The sequence below is a fragment of the Mobula birostris genome, chromosome 1 (genome assembly GCF_030028105.1).
Source record: "Mobula birostris isolate sMobBir1 chromosome 1, sMobBir1.hap1, whole genome shotgun sequence".
Classification (NCBI taxonomy): Eukaryota; Metazoa; Chordata; class Chondrichthyes; order Myliobatiformes; family Myliobatidae; genus Mobula; species Mobula birostris.
Window position 1 is genome coordinate 148,422,899 of NC_092370.1, and position 17,360 is coordinate 148,440,258.

Consider the following 17,360-nt stretch of genomic DNA (forward strand, 5'->3'; position numbering starts at 1 on the left):
AGAGATCTTGAGATAGTTAAATTAAAAGAACAAGCTCTTCCAGATAGTGAAATTGTAAAAGTACCAGCTGGATATTATTCTGAAAAGGGGGTATTAATGAGAAAGTGGAGATCGCCTACAATTCCTGCTGGTGAGGAATGGGAAGTTAATCATCAGTTAGTAGTTCCTAAAATTTACCAAAATGAGATTTTAACTATGGCTCATAGTATTCCTTTGGGTGGTCACTTAGGTGTAAAGAAAACTATGAACAAAATTTCTAAACATTTTTATTGGCCTAGTTTAAGACGAGATGTGGCATCATTTTGTAGAACATGTCATACGTGTCAAATTGTTGGTAAACTCCAGTGGCCCCACTGCAACCAATTCCAGTATTCGGTGAGCCGTTCTCAAAAATCATTGTGGACTGTGTAGGTCCTTTGCCAAAAACTAAAATTGGACATCAATATTTATTAACTATTATGTGCACAGAGTCTAGGTTTTCAAAGGCAGTACCTCTTAGGATTATAACAGCCAAAGCTGTGACAAAGGCTCGTATAAAATTCTTTACTTATTTGAGGTTGCCTAAGGAAATACAATCAGATCAAGGTAGTAATTTTATGTCGGGGTTGTTTCAGCAGGTAGTTTATAAACTGGGGGCAAAACAGATTATTTCCTCGTCTATTATCCAGAATCACAAGAAGCCTTGCAGAGATTTCATTCTACACTAAAAACCATGATTAGCACATATTGTGTGGAAAATGAAAAGGACTGGAATTTACTACTTTTCGCAGTAAGGGAGGCAGTACAGGAATCATTAGGTTTTAGTCCTTTTGAATTTGTGTTTGGACATAGAGTTCAAGGACCTTTGGCTTTGTTGAAGGAACAGTGGATTAATAAAGAAGTACACACTAGTTTGCTAGATTATGTTCTGAAATATAAAGACAGATTGTACAAAGCTTGTAGCTTGGCCAAAGAAAATATAAAGTTAGCTCAAGAGAAGATGAAGACGTGGTATGATAAGGAAGCTAGGATGAGGTCATTTAAGCCTGGAGATAAGGTGTTCGTTCTTTTCCCAGTGCAAACGAACCCATTACAAGCCAAATTCCATGGTCCTTATGAGATTAAATCTAACGTAAATGATGTGGATTATGTGGTAAAAACCCCAGATCGGAGGAAGACAATACAGCTGTGTCATATAAATATGATAAAACCATATTATGAGAGAAAGGTTGCTACTATGACTGTTGTGATCAATAATGAGTCTGATCTTGATGGAATCTTACTGGAGGATTTGTCTGAAACTCACTTTAAACCCAACATTATTTCAGCCAGGTTACCAAATTCAAAACTTCTGGAAAATATTGATGAAAAATGAGCTAATTTACAGCCAGAGCAGAGAGAGCAGATGAAACAGTTAATTTTTATATATAGAGATTTATTTCCAGACGTCCCTAGAAGAACCACTGCAGCTGCACATTATGTAGATGTTGGAGATGCAAAATCCATAAAACAACATCCATATCGAATGAACAGGGAAAAATGTGAACTTGCTGAACAAGAAATTAAGTATATGTTAGAGAATGATATTATTAGACATTCTAATTCGAATTGTAGTTCACCGTGTGTTATGGTGCCTAAGCCCGACCATAGTTTTAGGTTTTGTACAGATTACAGAAGGGTGAGTGCTATGACAAAAACTGATGCATATCCAATCCCTAGAGTAGATGATAGTGTGGATAAAGTTGGACAGGCCAAATTCCTTACAAAAATTGATTTGTTAAAAGGTTATTGGAGTGTTCCATTTAAGGATAGAGGTAGAGAGATTTCAGCATTTGTAACCCCATCTGGGTTATATGAATATAATGTTCTTCCATCTGGGATGAAGAATGCACCAAGTACTTTTCAGAGGATGATTAATGGATTAAAAGGTACAGATGCCTATATTGATGATTTGGTTACAGGGAATAATATGCGGAAAGCACATGTTATGGCAGTGGAGAAATTATTTGAGAGACTTTCAAAAGCTAACTTAACTATTAACTTAGCTAAAAGTGAATTTGGTCATGCCACAGTGACTTACTTTGGTTATGTTGTGGGTCAGGGAAAATTAGCACCTGTTCAAGCAAAAGTTCAGGCAATTTTAGAAGTACCCACTCCAACTGATAGAAAAACTCTCAGAAGATTCTTGGGTATGGTAGGATATCACAGAAAATTTTGTAAGGATCTTGCAAACATTGTTCTAATCTCTTGAAGAAAAATGAGAAATTTGTTTGGATAGAGTCTTGTCAGGAGGCATTTGATAAATTGAAAGCTATAATGTGTAGTCAACCTATACTTAAATCTCCTCACTTTGAAAAACCATTTTCATTAGCTGTAGATGCTAGTGATGAAGCTGCAGGAGCAGTGCTACTTGAAAAAGATGATGGTGATGAAGTTGATCGTCCGGTAGCTTATTTTTCTAAGAAATTTAATGCCCATCAAAGAAATTATTCAACAATAGAAAAAGCATTGTTATCTCTTGTTTTAGCTTTACAACATTTTGAAGTGTACGTTGGTTCTACTCATAAACCACTCACAGTTTATACAGATCACAATCCATCACTGTTTTTGAGTAAAATGAAAAACAAAAATAGGTTATTAAATTGCAGTCTAATGTTACAGGAGTACAATATCACTCATATTAAGGGTAAAGACAATGTGATCACTGATTGTTTGTCTAGATGTCAAATGTACAATGAAAATTTGTTGTTTTGGAGTGATATTTTAACATTTGTAACACTCCCACTGTACATTAGTTTGTAAAGGGCTGAAAAATAAGATTGTATGTACTCTGTATTTTGTAAATTTTATACCTTTGTATTTCTTTTGTATAAATTGTTAAAATTTTGTTCAAGAGACCAAAAATGGTCTTTTGGAGGTCACCTGATGTGATTTTCCCGCCGATGTGAGGTCACGTATTGGCATGTGCCCCATGGCTATATAAGGGTCGACCCAGGTGACGCAGTTGGTTTTTAGTTTGTAGATTTCCAGGTAGAATGTGCTGTATCTCCGTTTCTGTTGCGTGTTTGTTTTTGTGACGCAGTTTCATTTTTAAAACGGTTTTGCGTTCTATTGCAAGATACCATATTATTGGACTGGAAATTTTTGGCTAGATGTGTTGATTTACCCAATTCCAACAGTAGAAGGGAGAGTGAAGAATTTATCTAAGTACAGGAGCGAAGGATCGAGAAAAGTCAGCATCATTTGGCAGTTTAATAAAGGATCGACCTTATTGAGGCTTCATTGGAGGAGTAGCTACCTGCATCGGTGATAATTCTTTCCAAAAAGAGCAAGGAGTTCATGCAATGGTGCTCTCTCTCTAAAAGAATTTAAGTTCAGTTGTTTTAAACTGTTTATTTTCGGCATCGTGAATCCTGTGGACAGAACCAGCAGGAAAGTTGTGTCTGTGATGAAATCCTTTTCCAGAGAAGTCTCTCCCAATTGAACGTGTAAATCTGTTCGACTTACAAATTTACCATTTTAAGAACTATATCTGACTTTACTACTTTAAGAACTGTTTTCGCATTTAACGCTTTAAGAACCAGTGCCGAGTGACGGAGTGATTTGTTGAATGGCTGCATAACGGTTATCTTCCGGTTAAAGTTTTCATTTGTTTTTTTTAACCTTATGGTTTATCCGTGTTTAATAAATGTTTGGTTATTTTTATATAACCTGTCTCGATTGATATTCATTGTTGCCAGTTACGTAACAGAATATACCCAAAATTTCTATTCAAGATTTGAATACATTAGATGTGACTATTAAACAAGAGGAAATAGCAAGGGCTATATCCTCTTTTCAAACAGGTAAAGCTCCGGGACCGGATAGATTTACAGTAGAATGTTTTAAGACTTTTACTGAAATACTTACACCTCAGCTATCCCAAATTTTCACTGATCCTATATCCTCAGGGACCCTTCCGAAAACTTTTTATGCCCTTCCTTTGTTGCTAAACTGTTTTTTGATAGAATAGACACAAAAATGTTATCTTATATTTGGAATAATAAAAATCCTAGATTGAGTAAACCTCTATTACAGAAACTAAAAAAGCATGGTGGTATGGCTTTGCCAAATTTTAGAATGTATTACTGAGCAATTAATATTCGATATATTTTGTTTTGGATTCATTGTTCAGATATACATGAATGTCCTTTATGGGTGGATTTGGAGAAAAACTCGGTGAAGGGGTATTCTTTGGCCTCCTCTACAGAGGAGCAGATTGGGAAGCAGATTTTGGAAAGGTGCAAAAATAACAGGGTTGTTATCATGGGTGACCTTAAATTCCCTAATATTGATTGGCACCTGATTAGTTCCAAGGGTTTAGATGGGGCAGAGTTTGTTAAGTGTGCCCAGGACAGAATCCTGTCACAGTATGTGGACAGGCCGACTAGGGGGAATGCCATACTAGATCTAGTACTAGGTAATGAACCGGGTCAGGTCACAGATCTCTCAGTGGGTGAGCATCTGGGGGACAGTGACCACCGCTCCCTGGCATTTAGCATTATCATGGAAAAGGATAGAATCAGAGAGGACAGGAAAATTCTTAACTGGGGAAGGGCAAATTATGAGGATATAAGGCTAGAACTTACGGGTGTGAATTGGGATGATGTTTTTGCAGGGAAATGTACTATGGACATGTGGTCGATGTTTAGAGATCTCTTGCAGGATGTTAGGGATAAATTTGTCCCGGCGAGGAAGATAAAAAATGGTAGGATGAAGGAACCATGGGTGACAAGTGAGGTGGAAAATCTAGTCAGGTGGAAGAAGGCAGCATACATGAGGTTTAGGAAGTAAGGATCAGATGGGTCTATTGAGGAATAAAGGGAAGCAAGAAAGGAGTTTAAAAAGGGGCTGAGAAGAGCAAGAAGGGGGCATGAGAAGGCCTCGGCGAGTAGAGTAAAGGAAAACCCCAAGGCGTTCTTCAATTATGTGAAAAACAAAAGGATGACAGGAGTGAAGGTAGGACCAATTAGAGATAAAGGTGAGAAGATGTGCCTGGAGGCTGTGGAAGTGAGCAAGTTCCTCAATGAATACTTCTCTTCGATATTCACCAATGAGAGGGAACTTGATGATGGTGAGGACAATATGAGTGTTGTTCTGGAGCATGTTGATATTAAGGGAGAGTTGGTGTTGAAGTTGTTAAAATACATTAGGACAGATAAGTCCCCGGGGCCTGACGGAATATTCCCCAGGCTGCTCCATGCGGCGAGGGAAGAGATTGCTGAGCCTCCGGCTAGGATCTTTATGTCATTGTTGTCCCCGGGAATGGTACCAGAGAACTGGAGGGAGGCGAATATTGTCCCCTTGTTCAAAAAAGGTAGTAGCGATAGTCCAGGTAATTATAGACCAGTGAGTATTACGTATGTGGTGGGAAAGCTGTTGGAAAAGATTCTTAGAGATAGGATCTCTGGGCATTTAGAGAATCATGGTCTGATCAGGGACAGTCAGCATGGCTTTGTGAAGGGCAGATCATGTCTAACAAGCCTGATAGAGTTCTTTGAGGAGGTGACCAGGCATATAGATGAGGTAGAGCAGTGGATGTAATCTATATGGATTTTAGTAAGGCATTTGACAAGGTTCCACACGGTAGGCATTCAGAAAGTCAGAAGGCATGGGATCCAGGGAAGTTTGGCCAGGTGGATTCAGAATTGGCTTCCCTGCAGAAGGCAGAGGGTCTTGGTGGAGGGAGTACACTCAGACTGCAGGATTGTGACTAGTGGTGTCCCACAAGGATCTGTTCTGGGATTTCTACTTTTCGTGATTTTTATTAACGACCTGGATGTGGAGGTAGAAGGCTGGGATGGCAAGTTTGCAGATGACACAAAGGTTAGTGGTGTTGTAGATAGTGTAGAGGATTGTCGAAGATTGCAGAGAGACATTGATAGGATGCAGAAGTGGCAGATGGAGTTCAATCCGTAGAAGTGTGAGGTGGTACACTTTGGAAGGACAAACTCCAAGGCAGAGTACAAAGTAAATGGCAGGATACTTGGTAGTGTGGAGGAGCAGAGGGATCTGGGGGTACATGTCCACAGATCCCTGAAAGTTGCCTCACAGGTGGATAGGGTAGTTAAGAAAGCTTATGGGGTGTTAGCCTTCATAAGTCGAGGGATAGAGTTTAAGAGTCGCGATGTAATGATGCAGCTCTATAAAACTCTGGTTAGGCCACACTTGGAGTACTGTGTCCAGTTCTGGTTGCCTCACTATAGGAAGGATGTGGAAGCATAGGAAAGGGTACACAGGAGATTTACCAGGATGCTGCCTGGTTTAGAGAGTATGGATTATGATCAGGGATTAAGGGAGCTAGGGCTTTACTCTTTGGAGAGAAGGAGGATGAGAGGAGACATGATAGAGGTGTACAAGATAGTAAGAGGAATAGATAGAGTGGATAGCCAGCACCTCTTCCCCAGGGCACCACTGCTCAATACAAGAGGACATGGCTTTAAGGTAAGGGGTGGGAAGTTCAAGGGGGATATCAGAGGAAGGTTTTTTACTCAGAGGGTGGTTGGTGCGTGGAATGCACTGCCTGAATCAGTGGTGGAGGCAGATACACTAGTCAAGTTTACGAGACTACTGGACAAGTATATGGAGGAATTTAAGTTGGGGGCTTATATGGGAGGCAGGGTTTGAGGATCGGCACAATATTGTGGGCCGAAGGGCCTGTACTGTGCTGTACTATTTTATGTTCTATACTGGGTGCACCTCTTCCTTTTTTGCTCTCCAAGACTGATAGTCAAGGCCTCGATCCCATTATTAAACATACATTGAGAATTTGGTTTCAGTTTCATAGATTTTTTGAGTTTAATAACTTTGATCTTTCTAGTAAAATCCATCTTAATTATTTTTTTAAACCAACAATTTCAAATCAGAGCTTTTTAATTTGGAAAACCAAAGGAATAATAACTTTTTTAGATTTGTTAACGGGGAATTGTTTAATGTCTTTCACTCTGTTAGTGGGCAAATATGACTTATCTAATGCACACTTTTTTAGTTACTTACAAATTAGGCATTTTTTATGTAGTTTACTTCCAAACTTTCCATCTGCTTATCCACCCAATATGATAGATACCCTTTTTCAGGTTAAATCATTTCAAAAGGGACTGATAGCTATAATTTAGAAATGGTTATTGAATTTGCGAACGATATCTAACGATAAAATTAAACGTGTGTGGTAATTGGAATTTCAAGAGTCACTTTCAGGTAATCAATGGGATCATTTTTTTTTATTTGGTAAATACCTCATCTATTTGTGCCCATCATTCCTTGATACAGTTCAAAGTAGTGCTTCGGGCACTTATGTCAAAGGATAAATTAGCCCGTATTTTTCCCAATATTAATCCTATTTGTGACAGATGTAATCTTGAGGTGACTACTTTAACTCATATGTTTTGGTCTTGTATCAAGATAGAGAATTTTTGGAAAGAACTTCAAAACTTTATCAAAAGTCTTGAATCTGGATTTGCAACTGAATTTATTTACAGCAATTTTTGGGATCATTCCACCGGAAGTAGGATATATTCCTGTTTCTGCTCAACGGATGATAGCTTTTACAACTTTATTGGCTAGGAGAGCTATTTTGCTTAAATGGAAGGATTCCAATCCACCTACTGTTTTTTATTGGCTTTCCTCCATTATGTCCTGTCCAAGTTTAGAGAAAATAGAAAGTCCGACATTCGATACATACTTTAAATTTGAAGAAACCTGGCAACTTTTTATTCAATATTTTCACATGGTTTGATTTATTGCTGTTCCAGTTACTTTTTCGAAACTTTGGATTTGATCAGAAAGTTTCTTTTTCTTCTTGCTTTACTCTCAGTATGGGCTGCCCAGTCCCCTTTTTTTTTCTTTTTTCTTTTTCTCTTTTGTTTTTACTTTTTATGTTTATAGAGAATAGTGGGGTTCTATATGAATCATAAAAGTTTCTTTATCTTTTTTTTCTTTTCATGAAATGACAAGAGAATTGATTATCTTACATTTTATTATATATTAGATTAATACTATGTATGATCTTGATAATGTTTATTTTACCTTTTATATGTATTGTCATTGATACAGATATTTGTGATAATTCTCCTCTTGTTTTTTTAATTGTACTTTTTTAATTAATAAAAAGATTGATAAAGAAAGAGTATAAGACTGGGGATGTGAAGTTGAGGCTCTGTAAGGCACTACTGAGACCACACTTTGAGTATTGTGTGCAGTTTCAGGCTCCTTCTCTTAGAAAGGATATACTGACATTGGAAAGGGTTCAGAGAAGATTCTTGAGAATGATTCCAGGAATGAAAGGGTTAACATATCAGGAATGTCTGGCAGCTCTTGGAGCTATGATGTTGTGGCCATTATGAAGACTTGGATGGCTCAGGGGCAGCAACAGTTACTTCGAGTGACAGGCTTCAGATGTTTCAGAAACGACAGGGAGGGAGGAAAAAGAGGTCGAGGTGTGGCACTGTTGATCAGAGAAAAGTGTCATGGTTGCAGAAAAGGAGGAAACATGGAGGAATTGTCTGCGGAGTCTCTGGGTGGATGATAAGAACAGGAAGGGGTCAATAACTCTATTGGGTACTTTTTATAGACTACCCAATAGTAACAGGGACATCGAGGAATAGATAGGGAGACAGATTCTGGAAAGGTGTAATAATAACAGGGTTATCGTGGTGGGAAATTTTAACTTCCCAAATATCGATTGGCATGTCCTTCGAGCGAGTGGCTTAGACGGGGTGGAGTTTGTTAGGTGTGTTCAAGAAGGTTTCTTGACACAATATGCAGATAAGCCTACAAAAGGAGAGGCTGTACTTGATCTGGTATTGGGAAATGAATCTGGTCAGGTGTCAGATCTCTCAGTGGGAAAGCACTTTGGAGATAGTGATCACAATTTTATCTTTACCATAGCATTGGACAGGGATAGGAACAAACAAGTTAGGAAAGTGTTTAATTGGAGTGAGGAGAAATATGAGGCTACCAGGCAGGAACTTGGAAGCATAAATTGGGAACAGATGTTCTCAGGGAAATATACGGAAGAAATGGGGCAAATGTTCAGGGGATATTTGCGTGGAGTTCTGCATAGGTACATTCCAATGAGACAGGGAAAGGATGGTAGGGTACAGGAACCATGGTGTATAAAGGCTGTTGTGAATCCAGTCAAGAAGAAGAGTTTACAAAAGGTTCAAAAAATTAGGTAATGATAGAGACCTTGAAGATTATAAGGCTAGCAGGAAGGAGCGTAAGAAAGAAATTAGAAGAGCCAGAAAGGGCCATAAAAAGGCCTTGGCGGACAGGATTAAGGAAAACCCTAAGGCATTCTACAAGTATGCGAAGAGCAATAGGGTTGAGATGTGAGAGAATAGAATCAATCAAGTGTGACAGTGGAAGAGTATGTATGGAACCAGAGGAGACAGCAGAATACTTTGCTTCAGTATTCACTACGGAAAAGGATCTTGGCGATTGTAGGGATGACCTACAGCGGACTGAAAAGCCTGAGCATGTAGATATTAAGAAAGAGGATGTGCTGAGCTTTTGGAAAGCATCAAGTTGGATAAGTCACCAGGACCGGATGAGATGTACACCAGGCTACTTTGGGAGGCGAGGGAGATTGCTGAGCCTCTGATGATGATCTTTGCATCATCAATGAGGACGGGAAAGGTTCCGGAGGATTGAAGGTTTGTGGATGTTGTTCCATTACTCGAGAATGGGAATAGAGATAGCCCAGGAAATTATAGACCAGTGAATCTTACCTCACTGGTTGGTAAGTTGATGGAGAAGATCCTGAGAGGCAGGATTTATGAACATTTGGAGAGGCATAATATGACTAGGAATAGTCAGAATGGCTTTGTCAAAGGCAGGTCGTGCCTTACGAGCCTGATTGAATTTTTTTGAGGATGTGACTGAACACATTGATGAAGGTACAGCAGTATATGTACTGTATATGGATTTTAGCAAGGCATTTGATAAGGTACCCCACTCAAGGCTTATTGAGAAAGTAAGGAGGCATGGGATCCAAGATAACATTGCTTTGTGGATCCAGAACTGGCTTGCCCACAGAAGGCAAAGAGTGGTTGTACACGGGTCATATTCTGCACGGAGGTCGGTGACCAATGGTGTGCCTCAGGGATTTGTTCTGGGACCCCTACTCTTCCTGATTTTTATAAATGACCTGGATGAGGAAGTGGAGGGATGGGTTAGTAAATTTGCTGATGACAAAAGTTGGGGGTGTTGTGGATAGTGTGGAGGGCTTGCAGAGGTTACAGCAGGACATTGATAAGATGCAAAACTGGGCTGAGAAGTGGCAGATGGAGCTTAACCCAGATAAGTGTGAGGTGGTTCATTTTGGTAGGTCAAATACGATGGCAGAATATGGTATTAATGGTAAGACTCTTGGCAGTGTGGATATTCAGAGGGATCTTGGGGTCCGAGTCCATAGCACACTCAAAGCTGCTGTGCAGATTGGCTCTGTGGTTAAGAAAGCATACGGTACATTGGCCTTCGATAATCATGGGATTGAGTTTAGAAGCTGAGAGGTAATGTTGCAGCTATACAGGACCTGGTCAGACCCCACTTGAAGTACTGTGCTCAATTCTGGTCACCTCACTACAGGAAGGATGTGGAAACCATAGAAAGGATGCAGAGGAAATTTACAAGGATGTTGCCTGGATTGGGGAGCATGCCTTATGAGAAAAGGTTGAGTGAAATTGGCCTTTTTCCCTTGGAGCGGTGGAGGATGAGAGGTGACCTGATAGATGTGTATAAGATGATGAGAGACATTGATCGTGTAGATAGAAACATAGAAAAAAATACAGCACAATACAGGCCCTTCAGCCCACAAAGCTGTGCCGAACATTAGAACTAAACATTAAACCTTAGAACTACCTAGGCTTTACCCATAGCCCTCTATTTTTCCAAGCTCCATGTAGCCATCCAGGAGTATTTTAAAAGACCCTATCGTTTCCGCCTCCACCACCGCCGCCGGCAGCCCATTCCACACACTCACCGCTCTCTGTGTAAAAATACTTACCCCTGACATCTCCTCTGTACCTACTTCCAAGCACCTTAGAACTATGCCCTCTCATGCCAGCCATCTCTGCCCTGGGGAAAAGCCCCTGACTATCCACACGATTAACGCCTCTCATTATCTTGTACACCTCTATCAAGTCACCTCTCACCTTCCGTCGCTCCAAGGAGAAAAGGCCAAGTTCACTCAACCTATTCTCATAAGGCATGCTCCCCAATCCAGGCAACATCCTTGTAAATCTCCTCTCTCTTTCTATGGTTTCCACGTCCTTCCTGTAGTGAGGTGACCAGAACTGAGCACAGTACTCCAAGTGGGCTCTGACCAGGGACCTATATAGCTGCAACATTACCTCTCGGCTCTTAAACTCAATCCCACGATTGATGAAGGCCAATGCACCGTATGCCTTCTTAACCACAGAGTCAACCTGCATAGCAGCTTTGAGTGTCCTTTGATAGTCAAAGGCTTTTTCCCAGGGCTGAAATGGCTAGCACGAGAGGGTAAGTACAGAGGAGGCGTCAGGGGTAAGTTTTTTTATGCAGAGTGTGGTGAATGCGTGGAATGGGCTGCCGCCAATGGTGGTGGAGGCGGATACGATAGGGTCTTTTAAGAGACTCCTGGACAGGTACATGGAACTCAGAAAAATCAAGGGCTATGGGTAATTTCCAAGGCAAGAACATGTTGGGCACAGTTTTGTGGGCTGAAGGGCCTGTATTGTGCTGTAGGTTTTCTATGTTTCTACGTATTCCCTGAAGTTCAGGAGAATGAACAGATTAGATATGGCAAAGTTATTTTCCATGGTAGGGGAGTCTAGGGCAAGATGGCACAACTTCAGGATTGAAGGATGTCCATTTGGAACAGAGATGCGGAGAAATTACTTTAGTCAGAGGATGGTAGATATGTGGAATTTGTCGCCACAAGCGGCCATGGAGGCCAAGTCATTTGCCTTTAAGGCAGAGGTAGAGGTTCTTGATTAGCCAGAGCATCAACGGGTATGGGGAGAAGGCAGGGGAGTGGGGATGACTGGAAGAATTGGATCAGCCCATGATTGAATGGCAGAGCAGACTCGATGGGCCAAATGGCCTACTTCTGCTCCTATATCATATCATCTTATGGTTCCTCGTAGGATAACGCTTTCATTCCTGGAATCATCCTTGTGAACCTCCTCTGGACCCTCTTCAATGCCAGCACATCTTTTCTAAGATTAGGGGTCCAAAACTGTTCACAATACTCAAGGTGAGGCCTTAAAAAGCTTCAGCATCACATCTTTGCTCTTGTATTCCATACCTCTGGAAATGAATGCTAACATGGCATAAAAAGAAGTGGTCCCAATACCGACCCCTGTGGAACACCACCAGTCATTGGCAGTCAACCAAAAAAGGATCCTTTAATTCCCACTTGTTGCCTGCTACCAATCAGCCAATGCTCTAACCATGTTAGTAACTTCCCTGTAATACCATGGGCTCTTAACTTGGTAAGCAGCCTTATGTGTGGCACCTTGTCAAAGGCCTTCTGGAAGTCCAAATATACAACATCCACTGGCATCTCCTTTATCTATCCTACTTGTAAATCCTCAAAGAACTCCAACAGGTTCATCAGGAAGGATTTTCTCTGAAGGAAATCATGCTGACTTTGTACTATTTTGTCCTGTGTCACCAAGTACTCCATCACCTCATCCTTAACAATTCACTCCAGCCACTGACGTCAGGCTAAGTGGTCTATAATTTCCTTTCTGCTGCCTTCCTCCTTTCTTAGAGCGGAGGGATGTTTGCAATTTTCCAGTTCTCTGGTACCATGCCAGAGTCAAATGATTTTTGAAAGATCATTTCTAATGCCACCACAACCTCTAACGGTACCTCCTTCAGAACCCTAGGGTGCAGTTCTTTTGGCCAAGATGATTTACGTACACTTAGGTCTTTCAGCTTTTTGAGCACCTTCTCTCTTGCAACAGTAACTGCATCCACTTCTCTTCCTTACACACTGCAACATCAGGCATACTGCTAGTCATTAAGCTCTACAATGAGTCAATTAAGCTCTACCCTTGGCCATTAAGCTCTGCAATGAGTTAACCTATAGTCGAGACAGTGATGACTCCTCCTGTTGGACTATGATAACTTTTTTTTTCTTCTGTGACACTGTAATTTACTTTGGACTGCATAAAGTATCTATCAATATATCTATCTACAAAAAGCACATGATTTTACACAGCAGAACCTGCAGAGTTTATGATTATTCTATCCACTGCCCCCAACCCCCCACGTGATTGACGGTGGTGAACTCATTGATGGCAATAGCAATGAATATGAGGGGAAGGGCAGTCGTGTTTCTCATTGGAGAGTGGCACTTTTATGTTGTGAAAGCTACAGGTCACTCCTTTTCCACGGACAAATGTGTTTGATATCATTATGTACCAGAGAGAATGGTACAAAGTATGCTTTCATGGGTAGGTAGATCCAGAACAAGAGGAGGTAGAACAAAAGTGATTTTCTCAAGTACTAAAGTTGAGAGAAGGATTTTGTTATTTTTCATTATTAACATTGACTGGATGGTAGACTCTTCATCTAAGATTAACGGAGGACTATATTCTTGTACTGACTTCCTAAATATGGGATTTAGCAAGCTGGAGGTGAGCAATGTCAGTCTGATCCAATGATTCCACCCGAGTATTCAACCACATCCTGCCAATTACCAGGGAATGACCCCATGTCATCCTGTCTACCCAGAATCTCCCTTGAATGAGAGATGTGTCTAATGGCCATGAGCCCAGAGATGCGTGTACATCAGATATATAGTGGCAGCTCCTTTGCTGAGCAGTAGAATGCTCCCCAAGGCGCGGGTATGGATTGTGGGGCTGAGATAGAGGTAGTTGACCGGGGAAGTCCTGGTGATGCGTGACCACTACGTGTCTGGAGCTTACAGTAATTGTCCCACAGTCATGGCGTGGATGCCACTGGTGGTGAAATACCTGAACAGATGCCTGTTCCTGCCTTCTGCCATTTCTCCACCATCAACGTTGTCCTCAACTGCATCTCTTCCATTTTGCGCATGTCTGCTCTCACCTCATCCTCCCGGCACCCCCGCCCCCCCGCCCAGGGAGAGGGTTCCTCTTGTCCTCACCTACCACCCCATCTGCCTTCTCCAGTGGGAGTAACTTTCACACCCCACCCCCACTTTCTGCTTTCCACAGGGATCACTCCCTACACGACTCACAACTCCCTTGACCTTTCATCCCTCTCTGGCAGTTATCCTTGCAAGTGGACCAAGTGCTACACCTGCCCCTTCACCTCCTCTCTCACTACCATTCTGGACCTCAAACAGTCCTTCCAGGTGAGGCAACAGTTCAACTGTGCGTCTGCTGGGGACATCTACTGTATCCAGTGCTCCTGCCGTAGCCTCCTGTATATCAGAGAGACCCAGTGTAGATCGGGGAAACACTTCACTAAGCACCTATGCTACACTTGCTAGAAAAAGTTGGAACTTCCAGTGGTCACCCATTTTAATTCCACTTTCTATTCCCATTCAGATGTCAGGCCATGGGCTACTCTGCTGTCGCAATGAGGCTATGCTCAAGATGGAAGAGCAACACCTTATATTCTGCCTGGGTAGCCACCAACCTGATGGCATGAATATCCATTCCCCTTTACCCTCTATCACCTTAGTTCCTTAACCGACCATTGTCTCCCTCTAGTGTTACACCCCCTTTTATTTCTTCCATAGCCTTCTACCCTCTCCTATCAGATTTCCCCTTTCTTCAGCCGTATCTTTTCCACCAACCAACTTCCCAGCTCTTTAATTCACCTTCCCTCTCCCAGTTTCACCCATCAGTGTGGTTCTTCCTCCCCTCTCTCCACTTTCTTACTCTGACTCCTCAGATGAAGGGTCTCGGACTGAATCGTTGACTGTTCCATAGATGCTGCCTGACCTGCTGAGTTCCTCCAACATTTGGCGCTACCGCCATTCCTGCAAAGCCTATCGGCTACTAAGCGCGTGCGCGAGAATCGGAGGGAAAAAATGTGACATACGTATTTGATATTGAGGTCATGGGTCACGACCACTGGATCTGAATTTAGAAATGACGCCAACTCTTTCCCTCATTAGCAGAAAGCTCCGCGGGGCCCGGGTACTGATCTTGGGGCTGACAGAGGGGGAAAGGACTGTTCGGGCTCACAGTAATTATCCCTCAGTGGCGGTTCGGAAGCCCCTCCCGTTCCTACCTGCTGCCGATTCTCCAAGAGCTTTTGTCCACCGATCGCATGCGCGAGAACGAAGTGGGGGGAGGGGGCAGGAATGACATGCGCTTCAGTCTGGAACTGGCTGTGCTACATACGCATGCGCGAGAACGAAGGGGGGAGGGGCAGGGATGATATGCGCATCAATCGGGAACCGGCTGTGATACGTACGCATGCGCGAGAACGCGAGGAGGCAGGAATGACATGTGCATCAGTCGGAAGCTGGCTGCGATACGTACGCATGCGCATTTGGTTGCGTGGTCAGAGGGTTCTACGTCGGGTGTGTTGAGCTACAGCTCCTGAGAGACCGTGTTAGGGAACTGGAGATACAGCTCGATGACCTTCGCCTGGTCAGGGAGAGCGAGGAGGTGATAGAAAGGACTTATAGGCAGATGGTCATACCGGGACCACGGGAGACAGTCAAGTGGGCCACAGTCAGGAGAGGGAAGAGGAAGAGTCAGGTACGAGAGTACCCCTTGACAATAAGTACTCCTGTTTGAGTACTGTTGGGGGGGGGGGACAGCCTACCTGGGGGAAGTGACAGTGGCCGTGCCCTGTGGCTCAGAAGGGTAGGGAAAGGAAAAGGAAGGCAGTAGTGATAGGGTCTCTATAGTTAGGGGGTCAGACAGGCGATTCTGTAGACGCAGGAACGAAACTCGGATGGTAGTTTGCCTCCCAGGTGTCAGCGCCCGGGATGTTTCAGATCGCCTCCAAGATATCCTGCAGTGGGAGGGAGAACATCCAGAGTTCATGGTACATATAGGTACCAATGACATAGGTAGGAAAAGGGAGTACTAGAGGGAACACACATCAAAGTTGCTGGTGAACGCAGCAGGCCAGGCAGCATCTCTAGGAAGAGGTACAGTCAACATTTCAGGCTGAGACCCTTCGGCAAGACTAACTGAAGGAAGAGCTAGTAAGAGATTTGAGAGGGGGTGGGGGAGATCCAAAATGATAGGAGAAGACAGGAGGGGGAGGGATGGAGCCAAGAGCTGGACAGGTGATAGGCAAAAGGGGATACGAGAGGATCATGGGACAGGAGGCCCAGAGAGAAGGAAAAGGGGGAGGGAGGGAAAACCCCAGAGGATAGGCAAGGGGACAGAGGGAGAAAAATGAGAGAGAGAGAGAAAGAATGTGTGTATATAAATAACGGATGGGGTACGAGGGGGAGGTGGGGTATTAGCGGAAGTTAGAGAAGTCAATGTTCATGCCATCAGGTTGGAGGCTACCCAGACGGGATATAAGGTGTTGTTCCTCCAACCTGAGAGCGGCTTCATCTTTACAGTAGAGGAGGCTGTGGATAGACATATCAGAATGGGAATGGGATGTAGAATTAAAATGTGTGGCCACTGGGAGATCCTGCTTTCTCTGGCGTACAGAGCGTCGGTGTTCAGCAAAACGATCTCCCAGTCTGTGTCGGGTCTCGCCAATATATAGAAGGCCACATCGGGAGCACCGGACGCAGTATATCACCCCAGCCGACTCACAAGTGAAGTGTTGCCTCACCTGGAAGGACTGTCTGGGGCCCTGAATGGTGGTGAGGGGGGAAGTGTAAGGGCATGTGTAGCACTTGTTCTGCTTACAAGGATAAGTGCCAGGAGGCAGATCAGTGGGGAAAGATGGGGACCAATGGACAAGGGAGTCGAGTAGGGGGCAATCCCTGCGGAAAGCAGAGAGGGGGGAGGGCAAGATGTGCTTAGTGGTGGGATCCCGTTGGAGGTGGCGGAAGTTACGGAGAATTATACTACGGAGTACTAGAGGGAGTTAGGAAGGAAGTTGAGAAGCAGGACTGCAAAGGTAGTAATCTCGGGATTACTGCCTGTGCGACGCAACGGTGAGATAGGAATAGAATGAGGTGGAGGATAAATGCATGGCTGAGGGATTGCAGCAGGGGGCAGGGATTCAGATTTCTGGATCATTGGGGGGCAGGTGTGACCTGTACAAAAAGGACAGGTTGTATTTGAATCCCAGCGGGACCAATACCTTGGCGGGGAGGTTTGCTAAGGTTACTGGAGAGAGTTTAAAACTAGAATTGCTGGGGGTGTGGAAACAGAACTAAAGTGACTGGGGAAGAAGAGGTTAGCTCACAAATAGAGCAAGCTTGCAGACAGTGC

General features: G+C 43.0%; 1 protein-coding gene across 3 annotated transcripts in view; it reads right to left on the reverse strand.

Annotated features, from left to right (window-relative positions):
• Window positions 1–15,314, reverse strand: part of LOC140200299 (uncharacterized) — a 35,044-nt gene extending 19,730 nt beyond the window's left edge. Inside the window, exon 1 of one of the 3 annotated variants that reach the window (XM_072263412.1) lies at window positions 15,232–15,314. The gene's annotated coding sequence lies outside the window, so the exon portion shown is untranslated. Of the gene's footprint in view, window positions 1–15,039; window positions 15,061–15,231 lie in introns of those variants that run through there. The other 2 variants (XM_072263432.1, XM_072263441.1) reach the window with 2 other exon arrangements.
• Window positions 15,315–17,360: the final 2,046 nt, after the last annotated feature.